The sequence below is a fragment of the Palaemon carinicauda genome, chromosome 12, assembly GCF_036898095.1.
Source record: "Palaemon carinicauda isolate YSFRI2023 chromosome 12, ASM3689809v2, whole genome shotgun sequence".
NCBI classification, from domain to species: Eukaryota; Metazoa; Arthropoda; class Malacostraca; order Decapoda; family Palaemonidae; genus Palaemon; species Palaemon carinicauda.
The window spans coordinates 152,522,379-152,547,612 of record NC_090736.1 but is presented as its reverse complement, the minus strand read 5'-3'; the positions used below and the strand labels follow the sequence as shown (position 1 = coordinate 152,547,612).

Genomic DNA, 25,234 nt, shown 5'->3' with positions numbered 1-25,234 from the left:
GATTAATTCGATTCAATTTTTTACTTTACAGCCAGAGCTAAATTTATACTGTACAGCATAAGAATCAAATACTCAACTTTCCAGAGGCAGAAGAGGCTGGAGATTGCATAATAAATCCTGATAATGAGAGAGCACTGGGAAAACCACCGAGCGAGACCACTACAGAAAAAAGAATAAAGATGGCGGCGATTATAGCGCCATCTGAGTACTCAAACAGTAACGGAGGAAGGGAACTTTATAACGGCTCCTCTTTTATTTTGCCATTTTCCCCCTCGAAGCATAAACGCTATGCGGGGTGCAGATTGCTCTGTGGCGTGTCAAGAATACGTCCCGATATTATGCGATATCCTAAAAGGAAAACTTTAAGGATATGCGCGCCAGGAGTTAGAATTCTGGAGACCTTAAGTTAAATTCTCTGGGAATATCACTGTAGTCAAATATACCCTAGGAAGCTACTTAAAGGAACCTTCCATCAGGACGACATGGCTATCTCACCCAAAATTATATTTCCGTTTATTATTATAAGTTAAGCTACAACCCTAGGAAAAGCAGGATGCTATAAGGTCATGGGCTCCAACAGGAAAAAATAGCCTGAGAAAAGGAAACAAGGAAATAAACAAACAACAAGAGAAGTAATGAACAATTAAAATAAACCATTTTAAGAACTCAAGATTTGTATAGTTAGGAAATACAAATTATTTCCAAATTTGTCATTTGTTTCAACACGAATACAAACCCTTTTGCTCTCTACAGTGGAGACTCGCCTCTAAGTGGGTGGGATTCCTAAAACCAACTGGCTGGTTTCTGTAACGGGGTATTAATCTGTACTTCACGTGAGCTTAATAAATACACCCTGACACCTCGCTAAGTCTCAGATTATGTTAGAGATTCAACATCATGGGCAATCAAGTGAATGTGTGAAAACTCAGCAATGTGACTTGACCAGGTAAGGTAGTACTTGGAGTTAAACTCCACACTTAACCTAGACATTCCCCAATTCCATCTCCCAGGGAGCCAAGGTGCTTGTGACCACGTTTTGTGCAGCCACCACAGAACCTATGGAGAATATGTCCAGGTTCCTGTGGGTTACTTCTTGCAGATAGTAGGGTGTGAAGGTTTTTTGACGCTTCCACACTCCCATTTGTAATACCTGCGCCACAGAGAAGGTCTTTTTGAACACCAGAGATGTGTTTATACCCATGATCTCATGAGCTCTGAGTCTTCAAGTCCGAGGATTAGAATCCAGCACAAGAGCTCTCTTTATCACTTGTCTTATCCAGGCAGAGATAATATTGCTTGTTATTTTCCTCTTGACCCTTCCCCTGCTGACAAAAAGTCTATTAGTCTGTAGGCGAGCTCCTGTAGTTCTTTTAAGGTAAGACCATAGCGCCCTAATAGGGCATAATTACAGCTGAATTTGGATCATCTGTTACAGAACGTAGATTCTCACTCAAGAATTTTGAGTCTTAGCAATGAACACAGGGACGAGGCAGAGTGTCACCAGCCCCCATTCTCTTGAATGGGTGACGCTGACTCTCTTTGCAGAGACCAAGGCTAGAAGAAAAACTGTCTTCAGTGTTGTCACAATCTGACGACTTGCGTAATGGTTCATAGGGTGCTCCTTTCAGGGTTCGTAGTACACATACTACATTCCACGGAGGAGGTCTACCTTTCGACTGACGGCAGGAGCACTCAAAGCTCCGTATGAGAGACAATTTTGTCAGGGAGGAAATGTTAACTCCTTTCAATCTAAATGGGAGGCTCAAGAATAAGCGATAGCCTTTTACTGCTGAGATCAAGGAGAGGTTTTCCTCCCTGACGTATAAAAGAAACTCCACTATCACAGGGATAGTGGCTTCAAGAGGAGCGATACTCCTTCCACGACACCAATCACAGAAAAAAGACCACTTTGCAAGGTACACGGCAGCTTAAGAGTCGTGGAGGTATCCGGACATCCTTTTCACAACTGGCTGCAAGAAACCTCTCTTTGAGAGGAGATGCTGGATAACCTCCAGGCTAGTCATAGCGAAGCTACAGCTTTGTGGAATACTCGTGTGTGGTTGTTGAGTAGCTCAGGAAGAAGTGGTAGCTCTCGTGGAGCTTCTGTGAGCAGTTGTAGAAGGTCCAGGAACCACTCTGCAAACAGCCACATTGGAGCTATGAGGGTCATCTCTAGATCTCGAGATGCCCTTACCTAGTTTATGAGTTGTCTTACTAGGCAAAATGGGGGGGACCTCATAAACGTTCAACCTGTCCCACGGGTGTTGAAAGGCATCCTGCCGGGTGGTCTGGGAATCCAGTACTGGCAAGCAGTACACCGGAAGTTTCCAGTTGAGGGGCACTGCAAAGAGGTCGATTGTCGGACAACCCCAAACAGGCAGGACTTTTTTGACAATCTGATGATCCAAAGATCACTCGGAGCTAACTACAGTATCTGAGTCTTCCTGCTCACTTTGTCTGCCAGTACATTCCTCTTGCCTGGAATGAATTGGGCTGAGAGGGCTATTGAGTTGTCTTCTGTCCATCTCAACATTTCCACAGGCAGAGGGCAGACGGGTTGTGAAAAAGTACCTCCCCTTCTCAGCCACTAATTTTGTCTTTTTTTTTTTCTTAGGATCATTGTTTTTCCCTTTTTTTTTTTTTGTTTCCTCCAATAATGTTTAGTACTATACATAATTAACCTGAAAACGGCTTATCTCTGAATAATATTAAGCAATTACAGTCCTAACTAGGTCCCCTTGCCCAGTATAAAATCATGGGGTGGTGCCCAGTGCCCAGTTCTCTTGACCTGTTACCTACATTTTTGAGTATTCCACCGTTTTACCTTTTTTGTGTAGTGAACGTTGGAGTGTGGTCGCCATTCAGACACTAGGCAGTTTGGGTGCTACCTCTGGCCACAGTCCACAAACCACTACAAGGGTGTTGTCACTCATCAGCACCACATAGTGTCCTGAAAGGAGCTGGAGGAATTGCTTGAGAGCTAGAAAAGGCTGCCCTCATTTCCAGGAGGTTTATATGGCACTGTCGCTTGGACCCGGACCACAGTCCGGAGGGTGTGGTGCAACATGTGAGGCCCCCACCTTTCTTTTGATGCATCAATTCAAGGGGAGGAGAGAGAATGTCTACTTCCCTGAGGTTTGTCTAACACCCACCAAATCAGGTCACTCTTTTGCTCTAAACCTTCAGAACCCAGAGGTTTGGAGGGTCTTCAGCTGCCACTGGAGAGAACAGATACGAAGCCTCTCTAACAAGAACAGGTGATCCAGTAGCTTTTGCCACTGAAAAGCAGGTAGCTTGTCTTGGGCTGATTGCATGTTTCAGTCTCTGTATTCTGTCTACAGACGAAAAGACTATGCCTAGCTTGGTGTCGATATTCATTACGAGATACACCAGGTTCTGTGTAGGGAGCAGAAAGGACGTCTTGTAATTTACCACAATCCCCAGAGTGGGGCAAAACTTGAAAAGTTTGTCTCGATGTAAGAGAAGGATCTTCATCAAGTTCGCTAGAATCAGCCAATCTTCTAGGTAAGGAAATAGACGAATGCCATTCTTGTGAGCCAAGGTCAACACAAAGGCAAAACCCCATGTTAAGACCTGAGGTGGTGTGGACAGGCCGAAGCACAGCCCTTTGAACTGGCATATCCTGTTGTTGAAGACGATCCTCAGATATTTCCTTGATGATTAGTGGTCTGATGGCCTGTCTGACTTTTTGAGTTGTTTCCATTCTGAATGGAGTTTGTTGAACAAACTCGTTCAGAGCTGAGAGGTCTATAACTAGTTTCCAGACTCCAGACGCCTTCTCAACAAGAAAGAGTCGACAGTAGATGCATGGATACCCATCCTGGACCTCCTGAAGAGCATCCTTCTCTAGCATGGATTGCAGGTTAGAGGAGGGAAAGAGAACATGAATGGGATGAGATATCCTACTCAGAGGATGAAGACTGACCAAGGCTCGGATCAATGGAAACTCCATCTCTGCCACCTGCTTCTCAGGCATCCTCTCACCGGTGGACTGGTCAGAGGAATGCTATCCTAGGGGAGGTAACCTCATCTGCCACCTCTGCCTCCTCTCCTTCTTAAGCTTTGGGAGCAAAAAGACAGCTTGGGTCCTTGCTTCTTAGACGTAGGTTGTCTTGAGGGTTTGTGGCTTCTTCTTCTGCCCCTGTCGGGGTACTGGTGATGACTTCTTTGGCTGTGGTGCCTCAGAGTAGTAGTGAGACGTCATTGACCTGTGGAGAAGAGAGTCGTGGCTCGCCTTCCTCCATCCTTCTGCTACAGTCTCGATGTCCTCCATATTAAAGAGGAATTTACCGAACGCAGGGACTGGAAAGTTCTTGCTACCTGAGCATATGCCCTCTTCTTTACACCCTTGATCCCTCTAAACCAAGGCAAGGCTACCTTAGTCTTGGTGGGTCGAGGAATGTCGTACAGAAAGTTAAGAACGGTGTCCTTTCCCTCCATGAGAACTTGATCTGGTTTCCACCAAGGAGTTGACCTTCCTGAAACAGGGAAGAACCTGCAGAGACCTGGTCCAAGTCATTCAGCTCCAAGGGAAGATCTTAGGATTGGCAGGTGCAGGTAACGTACCTTCTGAATGTTCCTATCCGCCGTCAAAACGGTCTTCCGCACCTGAACTCACATCCATAGGAGCTCCGGTGTGGGTCAGGGTCATTAACTGAATGGCTAGTCACGGAACAAGATCTAAGGGAAGGCCGCAGCTTTCTGGTCTTATAGCTGCTGACTTAAACACAGGAGGACTGGCAGAAGAAGTTGATGGCTTTGTCCTTGAGCGCCAGTTCTTTGGGATGGTCTCGAGATCCTTCCTTTCCTTTGGTTGGCTGACGAAACCCTAAAGAAGAGACTGAGCTTTCCTCTGAGTTGTTTCCTTCGGCTGCTAGACTTCAGGAGCTATGGGAGAAGGAGGTACTAGAGTCCTCGTAGCATCGTAAGGTGTTGTTGTTCCAGCTCTATCGGAGACAGACGATAGGAGTCGGTAAAGGAATGGAGATCTTGAGCCTCTGCTCGTCCTCATGACTAAGAGCTCTCCGGCAGGCGGGGTCGATAGACGACATCTCCTCTTCCTCTGCGGATTGACCGGGACGCTCCTTAGGCCGTGTTGTAGTCTGATGTCTTTCTTAGGAGAGCTGCAATGGAATGTCTGTTGTAGGGTCTTTTGTTTTACCAGACTGTTATGCCATGAGTCTTGAGGGCTTGGAGAACTGGAAGATATTGAGACTTCAAGCGGAATCACAGGGGTACCAGAGGAGGAGCTGTTGGGAGGTTCACGAGTCGTCTTTGTGAATTCCTGTCGTTACACAGATACCAGGTTCGCAAACCGGTTGTCCTTTGCAAAGGGTCGAGCTTCTAGAAGCGTTTTCTTAGGATGTTTCCTTGCCTTTGGCAGTGTATCAAAGGAAGGTGTAGGACAGCTGGCTGGAATGCTGCGTTCCACTAACGTACTGTATTCCTTTCCTTAGTTTCGTTCACTCTAGTTGCTTGCTGTTGATTGCCCGGTTGTGTCATCAAATGACTCGGTGACCGCTGACAAGGTGAATGTTGACGAGGCAAATGTCGTTGGTAAGGTGAAGGTTTTTGATTGAGCAAACATTTCTGGTGGGACGAACTACAGCACAACTACTGAAATCGGTGAAGGTTTTTGATTGAGCAAACATTTCTGGTGGGACAAACTACAGCACAACTACTGAAATCGAAGTTCATTTGGCATTGCATATGGCTAGGAGAACGCTGAAGCAGTGAGTGCTGGCGTGAAGAAATGTTGCAGAGACGATTGTTGTTGGGAAGAACGTGGGCAAGGTGAATGCTGTCTAGGAGATTGCTAGCGAGGAGATCATTGGCGAGGAGATCGCTGGCGAGGCGAACGCTGTCTAGGAAATTGCTGGTGAGGCAAATGCTGTCAAGGAGAGCTTGGGCGAGCTGAATGCTGGTGAGGCGAACACTGGCCAGGAGAACGCTGATGAAGCAAACGCTGGTTACACGAATGGTAGCGAGGCAAGCATTGACGGGGAGACCGCTGGCGAGGTGACCACCAATAGTGAGGTGAGTGTAACTGCCTGCTACCTGACTGAAAATGCTCAGGTAAGGTGTTGTCTGGCCTTGTTGTTTGAGCACCGCATATGGTACTTGAAAATGATGCTGAAGATCTGCGAGGGGACAAGTATGGTCTAGAGAACTTGCTACTCTGGACTATCAAGGAGATTGCGGAAGTTAAAACTCTCGCCATGCAAAGGAGTTTGCCCAACCACCCCGCTAAGAGTAGGTGGATGAGCGCGTTCCCAGCGAGGCGAGATTTTGAGTCAGTTCGCTCATAGTGAGACGAACTAGGCACTGACTGATGAGGTTCAGGCTGTCATGACTGCAGAGAAGAAGATTTTACTCTGACAGAAGTAAAAACCTTAGGCGCTACTCCCGGAGAAGTAGGCCTAGCAGAGCAAAAAAGTTTTGCTGTGTCCTGCGGACACGACAGCGAGGGGCAGGAGGTAAATAGCTGCTAAACCCCGTAGTCGTCTTGTTCTGACAAGCTATGCTCTAAAGAGCTTAAAGGTGGCATGGAGGAGTCTCGCATTTGCTTGCAGAATCTTCTGGGAGGCATCTAATCAGGAGACGGACGTTGAACTCGTGTGCGTGACGGGTGATCATTGGCAGGCGGAGAAAGCAAAATTTGCATGCATTCATCCTGCTGAGAAGACTCAGGCTGAGGCCGGGCATCAAAAGCAACAGGCGAAACCTGGCTGTAGCCAGTTTTTGGGTTCACCCCGAAGGGATCCTACGACGGGATACCTCGAAGGATACTCGTCAACAACTCATCTTGCTTCACCACCGGGGTAGCTTGAACAAGAGAAGGTGGTGTTGAGACTACTGCTACTAAGACCACACAAAATTCCTTTGGCATACAGCCTTTGGAATCTCTAGGGTGGAGACTAAAGTCTTCCTCTTTGGGGGCAGGGGTGCACTCCCGCTGTGTAACCGCCCGCAGTGCTTCAACAAGCCATTCGTTAAGAGGGAGAACAAGAAATCCCCAAGGAAGGACACAACTGTCACAAAGCTTCAGTAATAAAAGACTCCCTTATGTTTAGGGGCGGTGCCGCTTCGCTTGGGGAAGGCGATGGAGCCTTCTCTGTCAGGTTGTCCGAGGGTCAAAGGTCCACCACTCATACTTGCGGAAATCAGTCGAGCAGAGTCGGAATGGCAAGATCATACCAATGATGAAGGAAGTCTGAGATTCTTCCCCTTCGAGGATGACCCCAAAGATGAGGAGTCCAACTTGGGACTACTTCTTACATCGTCTATCAAATTTCTGTCACTGGGAGGATGGCCACTCCCTACACAAATTACATGTTGATTCTTGGGAGCACAAATGGCCCCTGCAGGAAGGACAGAGGTTGTACGGGTCCGTCTCTACGGCGAACATGTAGGAGAGACACCCGCGCCCTTCCAAATCTGGACAAACCCGCATGGTTTGAATCCCCACCACAGAACTTTTAATCTGAAAAGAAATAGGGTTCAAAAGAATTAGCCAATTATTAACAAAATGTTTATGGGAGAGAATGGCAGGAATGTCAAATCTCTTCCGAGCCAAAATAAAGTGACATAACTCAGCCGGTGAGTGTGTGAGTGGGGTGAATAGTTTACCTGCGCTACGCCCCACCCCCGCTAACTAGCAGTGGATAATTATAAATCACTAAAAAATCTTTTCGTTAAATTTCAGCATTCGCCAAAATAATATCCACTGGATAGAGCTAAAGGGTTTGTACTGTATTCATGTAGGAACAAGTAGATTTTCCTATATAAACTATAAAAACTTAAAAAAACAAGAGGAAAAGAAATAAGATAGAATAGTGTGCCCGAGTTTACCCTCAAGTAAGAAGATATACCTGCAGCTCTGGCAGTTAAAGGAGTGGACATCGTGGCACTCTCACTACCAGGTGTTAGCATGAAAACTTGAACCTGTGGGGAGCTAGAGGTGCAGATAATGTGTGAAGGGGAGACGGGAATAGATGGCAGTGAAAATAAGGGAGTTGGGGAAGGAAAACTTCTAATTTCCTAGTTCTTATTGTACTTAATAATGGATAGCAGCTCAACCCTTGAATTAATTCTCTAACACCAAATAAATTCTGGTTCTCCTTGCAACTTTTCTGCAATTTAGTACCTGCTCTCTACATTTTACACATAAATTATGCGAGGAAAATATTGTAATAGATGCTCCAGTAAATCATTGAGTTTGCACAAACCTTACTTTATCTAATAACACGACACCGGGTATTACATATTACTTGACCTGAATCAGAAGACGAATGACACATCTTTTGTAATACGGTAAATTAAACAAACACCAAAAAGAAGGATGGAACTGCACTAGCAACATAAGCATTGTCCAATTCTGATGTTTCCATAAAATATTACTACTTTTACTCTCAAGCCACAATGTCAAGAGAGCTGATAAACGATGTCCACACCTTGCAAAAAGAAAAACTCACTTGAAATATAAAATAAAGGCTAATACTGTACTGACATACCTGTATTGAATCTTACCTTAACTGGTTAGTTAAAACCAGGAAATTCTCATTTCAACTTTTTTCTTGACAGAAAGCTAGCCCTTGAAACAGAAAAATATAATTTTTTTTAATGTACCTTGTATTTTTCCTAACAACAAAAAACTTGATTCCTTTAAAAGAACTTTAATAGGAGTATGATTTCAGTGAGGCAGGAACTCTGCTGTTAAATTTTATAACAAGGTATCGGTAATTACTAGTGGGTGGTGAGGAAGGCCCACCCTTTTGCCATCTCACTGGTTAGCCACTTTTATCTTACCCTAGGACTTAAAAGACTCAGGAAAAAGAAACAAATTACTAAAATAAATTTGCAATTTGTTCATACATGAATACAAATCCTATAACAAAGCTTGCTAGTTTAAAATATTGGGATGTCAGAACACTCAAATTTGTAGAAGTGCGGAAGTGTTGACTCCTATCCACATTTGGGGAAAAATTTATCAGGCTTCTATCAAAAAGACAGATGGTCATAGAAAAACAGTACAGCACTGTATCTCCTTCAGATAATATGATGCCTGAGGTGTATGGTCAATTTAAAGAAAAGCATAGTACAGTATACATTGTGTCCATCCTTTCCCTCATAAGGAGGATGAGAGAGTAGTTCTACATTTACACGAATTGAAAAGTGGCTCGACCTCTGCAAACCAAGGGAGGGGAAAGAAAAAGGCCAGACATTCTCCCCAAAAAGAAAAAAATTCTGTCTTGGTGCTGAAATAGCTGCCTCCAAGAGGAAGAAAGGATCAGCTAGCCGTCCACATAACTTAACAGATGAATGCCGTTGGGGTGAGCCTGTGACAAGCATGAACTCACAATTGAACACTTTGGTTGGGTTAGCCAGTCTAAAGCAGAAAACTTTGAACTGGTATTCCTTCTCCTCAAGGACGAAGCCTTTGTCAGTCCAGAGTTAGGTGCCAAAAGATTCGATAGTATCCTTGGACTCCTCCTCCTTTGGGAGAGGGGGGGTCTCAACATGTTACGGAGGTAGACCTTGTTGCTTTGCATGCCTCCTCTAGGGACCTAAGACAGAACCTGGTTGTTACCTTGACAAAGCAAGGATGTCAGCAATTCAGTTCAAATCCTCTGTAGCTGAGGTGGTGCCCTTTGTCTTTGCACGAGACTTGAGTGACAGGGTGGGGGCTGTACCACTGAAACAAGTATAGAAAAGTCCAGGGAGGACCTGTGGACAGATCTGTCCTTGGGCAGTCTATCAATGGAAGAAGAGGAGTCTCTGCGATGGTCTAACGAAGCCTCAGCACGAACATGGCATAATCTTTGCCTCGAACCATCACTCACACGAGAAGGAAGGTCCTTCTCTCTTCCAGGGGTGGAATACGGAGGAGAAGGGCATCCTCTAGCTGGAAGGTTTGGATGCAGCAGAATTCTAACAGAAGACCTTGCATGATGTGAAGAGGAAGGAAAACGTTGTCTTGAGGCTCAGATCTTAAGATCGTTAGAAGAAAATTTAGACAACAAATCAGAAGAGGGTTAGGTCCTTGGCTCTCTTGGGTCTCAGTCCTACTGCACGATGTCTGACTGTATGGAGTCCTCGCTGACAAATGTTCCTGAGTGAAATGATTGCACGAAGACCAATCACATTAAGATCTAGCATTGGGTGAATGAGAATGTGCGGTACTAACTAATGAAGACTGCATGTGAAGACTACATCTGGGAGAGAGCGATTGAGCAGATCTCGTTGAAGGTGAGTAAGTCCCCGAAAAAGTAAGTACAGGTGAGCTAGCGTGTGGAGGCCTTGTACATTGGTACCTTAAATTTGGCGGCTTAGTGCAGGGAGAACGAGCATGTGAAACCCTTGCACGTGTGTGGAACATACTTGCAGGAGCTAATGCATGGATCCTTGCGAGTGGAGACTTAGCAAGTGACAACTTTCCACATGGAAACCGCTCATGGAGACTTTGCTAGGGAGACATAACTCAAGAAGTTCTGGTGTCTATATAAGATCCTCTTTACAAAGGAGATAGTGTACATGAAAGAGATTGCGCAAATGATGGGGATTGTGCACATTACTGTGATCATGTGCATTAAGGTGATCATACCCATTAGGATAATAGTGCACTTGAAGATGATCATGCACACAAGGAACTACAGTATTCCCTGGGGATTGCAAGTAAGAATAGGATCGTCTGCATGGAGAACCCTCTCATGGGGATCATGTGCATGGGGGTGATAGTGCTGGTGGAGGAGGTTGTGAGTGCAGGTATGATGTTCCCTATCATGTCTTTGGTCTCATTCAGAAGGTCTCTCTCATCCTTTGTGTTGAGTTGTCATCCAGGATGTCCCTCTGTCTGGTGAAAATGAGAGGATGATGCGCACTTGCAGCCAGAGCAGTAGTAACTGCACCTTGAACTAACCCCCCTTCCTGAAGGTTGGTGAGAGGTACTGCACGCATAAGGGGAGGTTAGAAGAAGTCTACTGACTCTTGGTAAGCTCTACCCTCTTAGGCTTTAGTGGTTGGGCAGTGTATGGGCTGACGTCTAAGCAACAGAGGGCAAGATCAAAGGTACAGGGTTGGGAGGAGAAGGAGGAAAAAGTACCATCTTTCCCTTACCAGATGCCACAGAAGGAGATAATCAGGGATCTTCGCCTTCCACAGACCAGAACCAGCCGACAAGTGCTACATCTGGTGCTTCCTTTGCAGGTTGGGTGGCAGAGGAGAATGATACAACAGCAGAAGTCCTGGGTGTCCTAGAGTCAGCTAAACCTTTCAGCAGCTTCCTTGCGGATGGAATGCCACCGATGCCTAATGCGTGTTCCAAGGTCCTTAGGTAAGTTCCTGGAGATGTCGTCATTGGCTACTACAGCAGTAAGCTCTCTTCACGGGGAAGGGTAGTGAATATCATCTTCACTCGCAAAAAGTGATAAAACTGCCTCACCTGAAGCTTTCCCTGAGGGCACATTGGAGTCACCTTCCTTCTAAGGATTTTAACTCGAGGGCTCAGCTCTAGAGAAAGTCAAAGAAGGCATAGCAGTTCGAGCACAACAAGGCAAGGAGAGAGAGCCAGAAGATTTCTCTGGTTTGGGATGAAGACCCTAAAGCCGAAGAACCCACTTACTATCATTACAGTATCACTATTACTAGCTAAGCTACAACTCTAGTTGGAAAAGCAGGATGCTATAAGCCCAAGAGCTCCAACAGTGAGGAAAGGAGAAAAAGAAACAGAATAATGTGCCTGAGTGTACCCACAAGCAAGACAACTTTAACCCAAGACAGTGAAAGACTATGGTGCAGAGGCTATGGTACTATCCAAAACCAGAGAACAATTGTACTAATAACACTATAATAAACATAACGTATGGTAAAATAAGATAGGAAGGCATGCCGGATGATAATAATAATAACATAGCTATACATCAATCGTAAAACAAACGAGGGAGCGAACATGAGACAGGAGAAATCAAGCCTGACGGCGCTGGGAGTAGGCAGGGCTACCAACATAACATAGGGTCAGTGAAGTCCTAACAAAATGAAAACTAATATGTAATATCTGACTCATGAAAGCCGCTCGAGCTAATCAAGCACACGAATGACGTTAAAATGATAAGCAAGTCCGTGGCGTGCGAACGTAAATAATCCAAGTAATAATATGTGAAATAGAACGCTGAAGGCGATCAGGCATGCCAACCTACCGAAAATACGCACACGTATATGTAATAACTGTTATCATAAAAACCAGGCAATATAAAATTAATACGGTGTGTGAACCGTGGATATCCGTAAGGTTCATAACGAGAAACAATCAGTATGGAGGACTTATTGAAAATCGTTAAGAACGAACGAGAGAGAGAGAGGAGGAGGGAGCCGAGCACCATGAAAGACCCACGTGGGGTCGTGAAAAATAAAACTGTTATAATATAAGCAAAAAAGGGCAAGGCTCCCTCCAAAATCTCAAAACTCATAGATCTGGTACTTAACTTAGATGGAGTGACATTGGAGTCCGACATCTTGAGGTAAATCCAGAAAAAACCAGCGAAATTCACACACTAAGGCAAAATAAGGATTAAATAGTGGTGCTATGAAAAGGAGTGACGTCACTGGCGTGGGATTGCTAGTAGTAGTAGGATGTTGAACGGCACCTCGCTGTTCGGGGATTTTGACAGGAGATATCTAAATGGTGTGAGGCCTCTGGTTGTGAATTATCACGCCCCAGTATTATATCGACACCTTATATAGGTGAGCAAGCTGAGTTCAACCTGGCATCCCTATGCAATTTTTTCTCTGGTAATATATAGCAGTTATATACCTTAGAAATGGTGCTAAAGGAGCATTTCACTGGGCGGCACGGGTCGGAGCCCAGAAAAGAATTTTTCAATTATGTTAGTGTCAGTTGTATGAGGGAAGAGAATGTGTAATAGAACAGGCTATTCGGTGTATGTATAGGCAAAGAAAAAAAGAGGTAATTACAGAGGGATCCAATGTAGTACTATCTGGCCAGTCAACGGACCCAATAACACTCTTGCGGTAGTCTCTCAACAGGTGGTTAGTGCCTTGGCCAACCTACTAGACTTCTTCCTCCTGCCATACTCAGACCACTGCAAACATGGCCACAATCTGCACTCACCTCAGAGGGATGACTGCAAATAAGATACTCATAAACCTGCCGCAATTGCGGCCCAGTTTACCAGAGCAGGCCCGCATGCCTGCTAATAGATTCTACATCATAATCACATATAAACAATCAAACAGATGGAAAAATGATATTTTAATTATAAAATAAATTTTTGAATATACTTACCCGGTGAATATATAATAGCTGCAACTCTGTTGCTCGACAGACACATACAGTAAAAACTCGCCAGCGATCGCTATACAGGTTGCGGGTGTGCCCACCAGCGCCAACTGTCGGCCAGATACCACTCTCGATGTAAACAAAGACTCAATTTCTTCTCATCCCACTGCGTCTCTATTGGGGAGGAAGGGAGGGTCGTTTAATTTATATATTCACCGGGTAAGTATATTCAAAAATTTATTTTATAATTAAAATATCATTTTTAAATATCTAACTTAGCCGGTGAATATATAATAGCTGATTCACACCCAAGGAGGTGGGTAGAGACCAGTTAAATATGTTTACATCGTATAAGCTAAGAGTTTTTTATTTCATTTTGACAGTTATCAATATAACAAAACCAAAATAAATAGGTACCTGGTAAGGAAGTCGACTTAGACGATTACTCTGCCTTGTAAGTACGTCTTCCTTACGGAGCCCAGCGGTCCTCTTAGGATGCTGACAGACCCCCAGGAGCTGAAGTATCAAGGGCTGCAACCCATACAACAGGACCTCATCAAACCCCTAATCTGGGCGCTCTCAAGAAATGACTTTGACCACCCGCCAAATCAACCAGGATGCGAAAGGCTTCTTAGCCTTCCGGACAACCCATAAAAACAACATTAAAACATTTCAAGAGACAGATTAAAAGGATATGGAATTAGGGAATTGTAGTGGTTGAGCCCTCACCCACTACTGCACTCGCTGCTACGAATGGTCCCAGTGTGTAGCAGTTCTCGTAAAGAGACTGGACATCTTTCAAGTAAAATGACGCGAACACTGACTTGCTTCTCCAATAGGTTGCGTCCATGATACTTTGCAGAGATCTATTTTGCTTAAAGGCCACGGAAGTTGCTACAGCTCTAACCTTGTGCGTCTTAACCTTAAGCAAAGATCGGTCTTCCTCACTCAAGTGTGAATGAGCTTCTTGTATTAACAATCTGATAAAACATGACAAAGCATTCTTTGACATAGGCAAGGATGGTTTCTTAACCGAACACCATAACGCTTCAGATTGGCCTTGTAAAGGTTTAGTACGAGCTAAGTAGAACTTAAGAGCTCTAACAGGGCATAAGACTCTTTCTAGTTCATTGCCTACGATCTCCGATAAGCTAGGAATATCGAAAGATTTAGGCCAAGGACGAGAAGGTAGCTCATTTTTGGCTAGAAAACCAAGTTGCAGAGAACAAGTAGCTTTTTCTGACGAAAATCCGATGTTCTTGCTGAAGGCATGAAGCTCACTGACTCTTTTAGCCGAGGCTAAGCATACCAGGAAAAGAGTCTTAAGAGTGAGATCTTTCAGGGAGGCTGACTGTAAAGGCTCAAACCTGTCTGACATGAGGAATCTTAGGACCACGTCTAAATTCCACCCAGGAGTAGCCAAACGACGCTCCTTAGTGGTCTCGAAAGACTTAAGGAGGTCTTGCAGATCTTTATTGTTGGAAAGATCTAAGCCTCTATGCCGGAAGACCGAGGCCAACATGCTTCTGTAGCCCTTGATAGTGGGAGCTGAAAGGGATCGTCCTTTTCTCAGGTATAAGAGAAAATCAGCTATTTGGGCTACAGAGGTACTGGTCGAGGATACGGAAACTGACTTGCACCAGTCTCGGAAGACTTCCCACTTCGATTGGTAGACTCTAATGGTAGACGCTCTCCTTGCTCTAGCAATCGCACTGGCTGCCTCCTTCGAAAAGCCTCTAGCTCTCGAGAGTCTTTCGATAGTCTGAAGGCAGTCAGACGAAGAGCGTGGAGGCTTTGGTGTACCTTCTTTACGTGTGGCTGACGTAGAAGGTCTACTCTTAGAGGAAGACTTCTGGGAACGTCTACTAACCATCGAAGTACCTCGGTGAACCATTCTCTCGCGGGCCAGAGGGGAGCAACTAACGTCAACCTTGTCCCTTCGTGAGAGGCGAATTTCTGCAGTACCTTGTTGACAATCTTGAATGGTGGGAATGCATAAAGATCCAGATGTGACCAATCTAGGAGGAAGGCATCTATATGTATTGCTGCTGGGTCCGGGACTGGAGAGCAATAGATTGGAAGCCTCTTGGTCAGCGAGGTTGCAAAGAGATCTATGGTGGGTTGACCCCAAGTCGCCCAAAGTCTCTTGCACACATCCTTGTGGAGGGTCCATTCGGTTGGAATTACTTGACCTTTCCGACTGAGACAATCTGCTAGGACGTTCAAGTCGCCCTGGATGAACCTCGTTACTAGGGAGATGCCTCGATCTTTTGACCAGATGAGCAGGTCCCTTGCGATCTCGTACAACGTCAGTGAGTGGGTACCTCCCTGTTTGGAAATGTACGCCAAGGCCGTGGTGTTGTCCGAGTTTACTTCCACCACTTTGCCTCGAAGGAGATACTCGAAGCTTATCAAGGCCAGATGAACCGCCAAAAGCTCCTTGCTGTTGATATGCATGCTCCTTTGACTCGAGTTCCACAGACCTGAGCATTCCCGACCGTCCAGCGTCACTCCCCAGCCCAAGTACGATGCGTCCGAGAAGAGAACGTGGTTGGGTATCTGAACTGCCAGGGGAAGACCCTCTCATAGGCTGATATTGTCCTTCCACCAAGTCAGACAAGACTTATCTTTTCGGAAATCGGGACCGAGACCGCCTCTAGCGTCTTGTCCTTTTTCCAGTGAAAAGCCAGATGGAATTGAAGAGGACGAAGGTGTAGCCTTCCTAGTGAGACAAATTGCTCCAGGGATGACAGCGTCCCTACCAGACTCATCCACAGCCTGACTGAGCAGCGTTCTTTCTTCAGCATCTTCTGGATGGAGAGCAGGGCTTGATCTATTCTGGGGGCCGACGGAAAAGCCCGAAAAGCTTGACTGTGAATCTCCATCCCTAAATACAGAATAGTTTGGGATGGGACCAGCTGCGACTTTTCCAAATTGACTAGGAGTCCCAATTCCTTGGTCAGATCTAGAGTCCAATTGAGATCCTTCAGACAGCGACGACTGGAAGAGGCTCTGAGAAGCCAGTCGTCCAAATAAAGGGAGGCTCGGATGTCCGATAAGTGGAGGAATTTCGCCACATTCCTCATAAGCCTCGTAAACACGAGAGGAGCTGTGCTTAGGCCAAAGCACAGGGCCCGAAACTGGTACACCACATCTTCGAAGACGAATCTCAGAAAAGGTTGGGAGTCTGAGTGAATGGGGATGTGGAAGTAGGCGTCCCTTAGGTCTAGAGAGACCATCCAGTCTTCCTTTCTGACCGCTGCTAGGACTGACTTTGTGGTCTCCATGGTAAACTTTGTCTTTGTGACAAAGACATTCAGAGCACTGACGTCTAGCACCGGTCTCCAACCTCCTGTCTTCTTTGATACTAGGAAGAGACGGTTGTAAAACCCCGGTGATTGAAGGTCCGAGACTTTGACCACCGCTCCCTTCTCTAGCAAAAGAGACACTTCCAGTTTCAGGGCTTGTCTCTTTTCTTCCTCTCTGTACCTGGGAGAGAGATCGATGGGGGACGTCGCTAGAGGGGGTTTGCGTACAAAAGGGATTTTGTACCCCTCTCTGAGCAACCTCACAGATTGTTGATCTGCGCCTCTCTTCTCCCAGGCTTGCCAGAAGTTCTTGAGTCTGGCTCCTACTGCTGTCTGAAGTTGCGGGCAGTCAGACTCTGCCCTTAGAGGACTTGGATCCTTTCCTCTTCCCTCTCTTCCCTTCGGCACGAGCACCTCCCCTGCTGGAGGCTCTGCCACGAAAGGGCGGGATAAACCGAGACGCTGGAGTGTCTATCCTAGGTCTAGCAGACAATGTAGGCAAAGGGGGAGCTTTGCGAGCCGAGGACGCAACTAGATCGTGGGTGTCCTTCTGCACTAAAGACAAGGCAATTTCCTTAACCAAGACTTCAGGAAACAGGCACTTGGACAAGGGCGCAAAGAGTAGCTCAGATCTTTGGCATGGCGTCACTCCAGCAGACAGGAAAGAACATAGAGACTCTCGTTTCTTCAGGACTCCGGACGTGAATGAAGCGGCAAGTTCGTTGGACCCATCACGGACGGCCTTGTCCATGCAGGACATAATGAGTAAGGAAACATCCTTATCAGCAGAAGAGATTTTCCTACTCAGGGCTCCTAAACACCAGTCTAGGAAGTTAAAGACTTCGAACGCCCTAAATATACCTTTAAGAAGGTGGTCCAGGTCCGAGGGTGACCAACAAATCTTCGAGCGTCTCATGGCAAGGCGGCGGGGAGAGTCTACAAGACTTGAGAAGTCGCCCTGGGCAGAGGCAGGAACTCCCAAGCCGAGAACTTCTCCCGTGGCATACCAGACGCTCGATCTAGACGAGAGTTTAGATGGGGGGAAGGCAAATGCTGTCTTCCCTAAACTCCTCTTGGTCTCTAACCAATCGCCTAACAGCCGTAAAGCTCTCTTGGATGAGCGAGAGAGAACGAGTTTAGTAAAGGCAGGCATGGTAGTAGGAACGCCTAAGACAAACTCTGACAGCGGCGAACGAGTAGCCACAGAAATAAAGTGGTCAGGGAACAACTCCTTAAACACAGCCATGACTTTTCTAAAGTCCAAGGATGGTTGAACTGCTTTAGGCTCATCAAGTTCTGAAGGTTGATCCTCAGGATGTGGTTCAGCAACGTCCTCATCTGACAGTTCCTCATCCGATAACTGATGAGAAAACGGCAAAGGTGTGGGCAACGTTTGACTCGCCGAGTCCGGTCGCACTGGTGCATACGTGACGGAGCCGGACGCAGCGTCATGGAACTGTTGAACAGTCTGGGAACTGTCAACAACCACAGGTGCGCGAGGACGCACAGCGTCCACCCGAGACTGTTTAGACCGTCTGGGTTGTGCAGTCAACACCATACCGGGTTGCGGAGGTTGACGCACCGCGTCAAAACAAGTCACCTCTGATGGTTGATGAACGTCCTGACCGTCACCAACCACATCCGTGCGTTGCCTAACGTCAACGTGCGGCTGGAAATCCACACTGGGTCGCATCGGTGGAGGTACAACCCCAACTGGTTGACGCGAGAAAGCTACCTCAACGTCAACAGGACGCACAACAGACCGCTTGGATGGTTGTTGGCCAGTAGGTTCAGCGGCAACCTTTTCCGCATTGTAGTCCTCCATCAAGGACACAAGCTTGGACTGCATGTCTTGCAGTAACACCCATTTAGGGTCTACGGAAGCAGGTGCGGTAACAGACGGGGTGAACGACTGAGACGGCACAACTTTGCCTCTCTTAGGCGGCGAGCAGTCATCAGATGACGGCAACGGGTCCGAACTGTCCCAGTGGCTACAACTGGGACGTTGGACTTGTCCTGAAGGGACCGACTTACGCTTTAAAGGTCTGGAGACCTTGGTCCAAGGTTTCTTACAAGAAACACCTTCGGACGACGAGGTAAAAATGGGCTCTCTCGTCTTACGTTGGTAGGGGCGATCTTGGAGAGATACGCCTGATACCAAAGAGGGAACGTCTGTTCGCTGATCAAGGCCTCTCGAACCCATGAGTCGTACGACATTGCTTCTCCCCTGGGCTTGGGAGCTTGCAAGAGGTCCCGGACTAGGAGGACGACAGGCACGAACAGACGAACCCTCGAGCGCAACACTGTTCACAACACTTTGCGTAACACTAGGCACTTTGACACTATCCTTCGTGGCACTTTGGCACTTGAGTTCCTTAACGTCCGCCATGAGTTGATTTCGGTCACTTGCTAAAGACTCAACTCTCTCCCACAAGGCATGAATAGCACGCATCATGTCTACCATCGACGGTTCCTGAGTGCTAGGAGGGGGATTAGGAACAACCACTACAGGGGAAGGATTAGGTTCAGGGGCATGTGGAGAGGAAAAATCTACCGACCTAGAAGAACTTCTCCTTACCCTATCTCTCTCTAGTCTGCGTGTATATTTCTCAAATTCGAGAAAATCGAATTCCGAAAGGCCCACGCATTCCTCACACCGATCTTCCAATTGACAGGTTTTACCCCGACAATTGGAACAAACAGTGTGAGGGTCGAGAGAAGCCTTTGGAAGACGCCTATGACAGTCCCTAGCATTACATTTTCTGAACTTGGGAACTTGTGAAGGGTCAGCCATTTTGAATTAGTCAAGGGAAAATTCCAAAAAACGATCTAAGTCATCAACAATTAATCCGATCCAAAAAAGAGTTCAAGGATTTATTTGAAGAAAAACACCTGTACTGCGAAAGCTCAAACCAAATTAAAGTACTTCACCAAATATGATGGGAAAAACTCCAAGTTCAACAGCGAGTAAAGTACGTCTTGTCGACACGTCGACAGAGAAGAAATTGAGTCTTTGTTTACATCGAGAGTGGTATCTGGCCGACAGTTGGTGCTGGTGGGCACACCCGCAACCTGTATAGCGATCGCTGGCGAGTTTTTACTGTATGTGTCTGTCGAGCAACAGAGTTGCAGCTATTATATATTCACCGGCTAAGTTAAATATTTAAAAATGCTTAATTAAAACAGCCAAGCTTTGTTAAGTGCAAGGCAATCTTATTCTTTTTCTCTGGGTTACAAATGCGATGTGGGGTACCTGAATAATGCATCAAGGCTTTGTTCTTTGCATTTATTTGGGTCAAATCAGTATACTGTACTTCCTCGTACTTGGGCTTAGACAAGCCTTGGATCATAATGTAACACATGGCTGTTATCACTCAATGATCAACCTTGATATGGGTTAGAGGCTGGCAATAGAAGTAGATTTGCATGGACTCTTCTGGTTCAATCAATTGGGGAGGGTGTCTGCAAAAAGCCCAGGAACTAAGATGCTATCAACTGTTAAACTGTAGAGTAAGAACTCCATTACTCAAGAGGATATTGTAACTGCCATACCAATGAGCCCTAGAGTATTCACCTCTGGTGTCTTCTTCCTGAAGAAGATACACAAGAGACCTTGGTTGGAGAGGATCCTTACACTGACAACTGCACACACATGATGTGGCATATCAGTACTTGTACAAATTCTGAGATCAGAATTGAGAAGTCACCTGTTCCAACATTCTGAGCACATCACCGAGATGGATCAGGCGCTGATGTGGGAAGATCTGGATCGAAGAGTAGCATCAATGAATTGGAAGTTCTTGATAATAGTGTCACAAAAGTGTTTCAGGAATGTCCAAGGGCAAGAAAAGATTGAGGGCTCCAGCCAGTGTCCCAACCAATAACTTTCGTGCACCGAGTACTGGAAGCATGAGCTCCCACATCACATACTGTACTGACAATCCTTCCTGGGGGTTGGGTTTCTGGTACAGCATTACACCTCCCACAAAACTATGCAGAGGGAATGGCCTAAGTCTCAAGCAACTAAGGTAAAAAGGCCATCCTGTCCTTCAGTGATTCCTTCCTCCTCTTCTATGGTGTGAGTGCTGGGAACAGCTGAGCTAGTTCCCTAGTGGTTCAAAAGTGATGAATCCTTGAGGCCCGAGTGTAAACTCCAACAGTTGTAACAGATCATGCGGTTCCTAATTGCATGATTCCCGATCAAGATAACCTATCATAAGTTTTGTTATTGCTGTAGTGTAGTGTACACTATCGTAAGGTTTCCATCCTCGGAAAGCAATCGTATGGTTCCCCATTACTGTACATGAACATAAGAGTTCCCGATCACTGTAAATGATTGTAGAGTTACCGATTGCGGTAGGCAATTGTAGATTTTCCAATCACAATAGATGATCACAAGTTTCCAATAGCGGTAATCGATCGTAACTTTAATGGGAATATGTTTGGTTATGAGGTTCATGTATTCACTGGACACTATGCGATCAGACACTTCATGTAGGTTTCTCTTCTATCGTATCATATAATAGAAGACCAAGGACTAAGCAGATGCTAGGAAGATGCCAGAGTTCTGAGACCAGAAAGTCACCAAAGTACTTTACAGTAGATACATGAAGTGTGTAATCGCACAGCATCGAGCAAGTGAGAGGAGTACATGAACCTCATAACCAAACATACTTTCAGGGATACAAGCATTTCCGGTACTTAACCTCTCAGTACGTATTCTGTATACAACTCACTCGGGTTGGTAAAGGACCTTTTTCCCTATCGTGAAAACAAGAGCTCAATCTCATAAGAGGTCAAGTGCTAGCAACGGGCGTATGAGTACTTCTTTCCCAAACTGCTCATTGCTGGGTACACTCTTGGTACAAACCACTTAACATTGGGTATTATCTATGTACTGCCCTCACATACTCCAAGATTGTCAGAGACACGAAGCTACGTTGATCAGACTTATCGACAGTGTCTTCCCCTTCAAGTGTAGTAGTAGTAGTAGTATTCAGTTCAAGGCACTGCATTTGGTATGAGACAGACAACGATTGACAAACAGCGTGTACCGATGTTTGTTTGCAAAGGAACAACTTTCAGTTCACATCTTGTCACTCACTTTCCCAAAAGCTAGATAGTACTCATACAGGAAAGGAAAGGGCAGGGCCCTTACTCTTACAGGTAGTGTGCAAGATCATTCTTGTGAAAGAGCACAGGTAGCCGGTGTTTAAGCAATTGTATCGCATACCAATACGTATCTCCCGGAAAGGAATGTTCCTGGTAAGTAACCTCTTGTCATGCAAAATAATTATCAAGTTTCTTGCCTTCCTAGAAAGCGAATGTAACCTCTCATTAGGTAAGCTTAACTTTCTAGAAGGACGCATGCAAAGAGGAGAGTTTCTTGATTTGGAGATCACATGCTAACAGTAGAGCGTACTTGAGCGTGAAGAGGTGTAACATCACAACCTGATGAGCGAGCACCACATAGGGGAGAGTGAGAGTGGGGAAGTACTTGCAATCAAATGATTGCATACCACCCCTCTTTGGGGTGTGCACGAGGACGTAAAGGCTATATAGAACTGTAAGTCCAATGAATGAGCGTGCTGGCAAAAACAGGTGAGGCGGTGCCCCTTCAGGAAAGCCTGATCAGCTGCAGTGACGCTCCAGTAGGAGCACTTGATCGGGAATAGGCGAGATGGCGCTCCCTTGGGTGTGATAGCAAGCAGAAGTGGCGCTCCCATAGGAGTTCGCAATTGTAAAAAGGTAAGATGGCACTCCAGGAGACTGCAAGCACATGGAATGCTAATGTATAGTAGTGCTCTAATTGGTGCATAAACAGGTGAAATGGTCCTCCCAGAGAAGCATGCAAACAGATGAGATAGAGCTCCTACATTCGCACAAGAGGTGGTGTGTAACATTGCCATCCCTTTCTTCGTCCTCTTTCAAGGATTGGGCAATACTGTCTCTCCCATGAGGAAAGAAACAGTAGGAGTCACTTCTATGCAACTCCTATTGCTTTGTCTTAAAAGACAACAGTACAGTAAATGTCCAAAAGGAAGAAAAGGATTTGCTGTTGGTGCTAAGAGATAACGGGGAGGCACGGGAGTACCATCTCACCTGTTTGTGCGCCCATTATGCATTAGCATGCTATGTGCTAGTGGGCTACTGGGGCGCCATCTTCTTTTAATAATGGTGAGCAATGCCATTTCCTTCATAAGTTACGATAACATCGTTGTCACTACTATACATTAGCGAGGGAATTAAAAGTAAAAGGAATTCTTTTAGCAAGAGGAAAAGGTGTACAGTACAGTATATCAGAAGGGTTAAACAGAAACTGCCATTCACCCACAGTTATCAGGAAAACTACAAAGCCTTTCTTCTTGCTTAAATTCCCTTGCACACAATGAAATGCTAACTAATAACAAAAAGTTAAAACAGCCCACTGATGGTGGCTGGGTGCGTCAATATTCCCTGGCCTCTGAAAACAAAGCTACTACACAGTGCACTGGCTTGGGGGAGAGGCTTCCCCACCAACTGCCAGTAACTACCAACACCTCATTATAAATTCTAACGGCCAAAATCCAGCAAAGCTGAAATCGCACCCCTATTATAGAATGAGGGTTTTTATTTGTATAGGAATAAACAACTTGGTGCCTTTTCCGATATTACACAAGATGCTAGAAGGTATCGCTTGTATTAGGGAAATTAAATGGATATGTACTAACCTACTATACCCCTACCTAACCTGACTAAAATGGTTGTCCTTACTCAACAGAGGAGGGAGGGGCACTGACAGATTTGGTAAGCAAGTTGGGAACGGTTACATGGAAGAAAGTTCGGTAAAGTTCCACTGGGGGTTCCCCATTATCGTAGCATATAAATATATACGTATTTCTGAAACTATTCATTTGCGACGGGAACGAGTGTCATTTTCGAAGAGCGTAATTTTTACTATGAGAAAAAGTAGTTTTTTCCCTAGGTTACATTACCTTGTAATACACTACAATAATACCGAAAGTTAATTAAAAAGTGTAAATAAAAATATCTTAATAGTCATAATGACGTGAGGTAAAATTGTATATAAATACAAAAATTATGACAAAGATCAATTTTTGGGCTCGAGTCATGTCGTCCAGATGGAAGGTCCTTCCGGCAGCTTCCTACAGTAAAATATTTCTGCGAGTGATATTACAAGAGAATTACCCTTAGGTATCATGGGGTTCTTACCCCACTAACGACTATCCTAAGATATCGTGTATAATCAGGGACGTGTCCATAGATAACCATAGTATGAATCAGTCCAGTAAAATAATTTTCTGAGATTTCGAGTTATGCTGAAGTTTTTATTCTATAATTTGGGGCGTATGTGTCATAGCGACCACCTGTATGTATTATTATGGCTTACTTAGAATACGGCATTGTAAAGGGGGTCGTAGAGGGCGTCAGCCCGGGGGGGGGGGGGGGGGCGGCAAGGCTTGTAGGTTAGGTTAGGGGGAAAAGTGGTTAAGTTTAGGTTAGTTGATGTTCTTACCTCGTTTTTATCCACGAGGTAGGAACTGACCGCTTATATACAAAGGCTCCTATAATTTTCCAATAGGGTGGAAATGGGATGAAATAAATGATATATCTTCAAATCTACATATTACACATAGCCTAGTCCCACGGTGGTCTAGTTTTGCTGGTTCTGAGACTTGTTGCACAATTAGCCTAGGGTAAATGTATAAAAGAAAAAACAAAAAAGATTAAAAATGTGAACTGAAACCCTGAAAGTTAAATGATAAGTTTATGAGAGATAATTGAACATTTGTTACGTACCATGTATTAGTAGGCCTATGATGATAAGTAATATGCAGCTCTTCTTAGCATGGCTGATTTTAGGGCATATTCAATTGATACAAAAAAAAAGATAAAGTGTAGGGAAAAAAAAAAAAAAACTTCTAAATGAAAGGCTGACTATTTTCACATGAAGTTGTGAGTTCAATTACGATCTTCATATAATATAATGATTTACGAGGTAAGCTTCTTAAACTTTTTTTTTTTTTTTCAATGCTGGCTTTATGTTAGCTCGGGCTTTAAATTCTTTAATCCATGATGGTACATTGATACTGCATTCCGGTTTTACTGTAATGTAACCTTAATACATATTTTTTTCGAAAGCCGTAAGAATAATTAATAGATTTTGATATGCTATTTACAGTTTTTTCTATTATAATTCTATTTCTTTTACCTTATAATCCTTTATGCTTTAAAATTTTCACTCTTCGTTTTTCTTCATTCTTTCGAAACATAATTCACAGCTTGTGTCTTCGTCCTTTCTTATGAAGTGGTAATTTAATTCCAGCGTATTTAAACCAGAATTAATTTTTATTATAGTTAATCTAAATTTCTCTTTCTGTTCGTCTTATTGATTGAATTGGCTTAGATCTGCAGTTACTATTTATTTCTATTTCTACACTTCGGTTTTATCGATATTCTTATTCTCTGTATTTTCTTCTTTAATACTTTTTATGTGATTTCCTCGTGTAATTTGTCTCTTGGTATTCAAATAAACAATGTCATAAAAATCACTTGATATCATCTTCGAAATTGTACTTTTGTTAAGAATTATCTGGAAAAATATCATGTA

The 25,234-nt window shown here is 44.8% G+C and overlaps 1 long non-coding RNA gene across 2 annotated transcripts in view; it reads right to left on the bottom strand.

The window, feature by feature from the left end:
* The window catches only part of LOC137651333 (uncharacterized), a 43,561-nt gene extending 19,022 nt beyond the window's left edge, over positions 1 to 24,539 (bottom strand). For both annotated transcript variants that reach the window (XR_011046087.1, XR_011046086.1), the window contains exon 1: positions 24,424 to 24,539. This is a non-coding gene — a long non-coding RNA (uncharacterized lncRNA). The remainder of the gene's footprint in view (positions 1 to 24,423) is intronic.
* Between the last annotated feature and the right edge of the window lie 695 nt (positions 24,540 to 25,234).